This window comes from Sinocyclocheilus grahami, unplaced genomic scaffold (genome assembly GCF_001515645.1).
Source record: "Sinocyclocheilus grahami isolate Dianchi unplaced genomic scaffold, SAMN03320097.WGS_v1.1 scaffold221.1, whole genome shotgun sequence".
Lineage (NCBI taxonomy): Eukaryota > Metazoa > Chordata > Actinopteri > Cypriniformes > Cyprinidae > Sinocyclocheilus > Sinocyclocheilus grahami.
Genome location: NW_015505400.1, coordinates 78039 through 78591, shown reverse-complemented (window position 1 = coordinate 78591; position 553 = coordinate 78039).

Here is a 553-nt window from a genome sequence, read left to right as displayed (position 1 = left end):
ACACGCACTGTCATTGGACAGTGAGAAAAGCTATACGTCATTACAGCGGGAGTATGAAGACGGATTCAAGCGATGCAAAATATCAGGGGAATCTGAACGTGTTTGGAGAGGGATTTCCGGCTGCATCTCCAGTGGCAGGGATTTCTTCACTGGCCAATTACCTGTACATAATTTGATGTAATACTTTTTTATTTTAAAAACTACATTTCAACAAAATAACATTATGTACCACAGGACTGTCATTTGTAAGCATTCGTCATAAAGTTTGTTAAAAAATCCGTTCATGTTTGATATTCGCTGCATAATGAATCCTTTTCACGTTTAACGGTCATCACTCCATGTGTGTACTGTCCAATGGCATTTTTTAACTCGATTGACAAATGGATAAAGAAAAGCAATTGGCAAATAGAGAGAGAAAAGCGATTGCCAAATGCATTTTTAAAAAGTGATTTAAAATGTGCATTTAAAAAGATTTATTAATGTACTTTTTATTGTTTTATTAATCTACGTTTTAAAACACGAATTGAATAAACGTCTATTTATTTATACATTT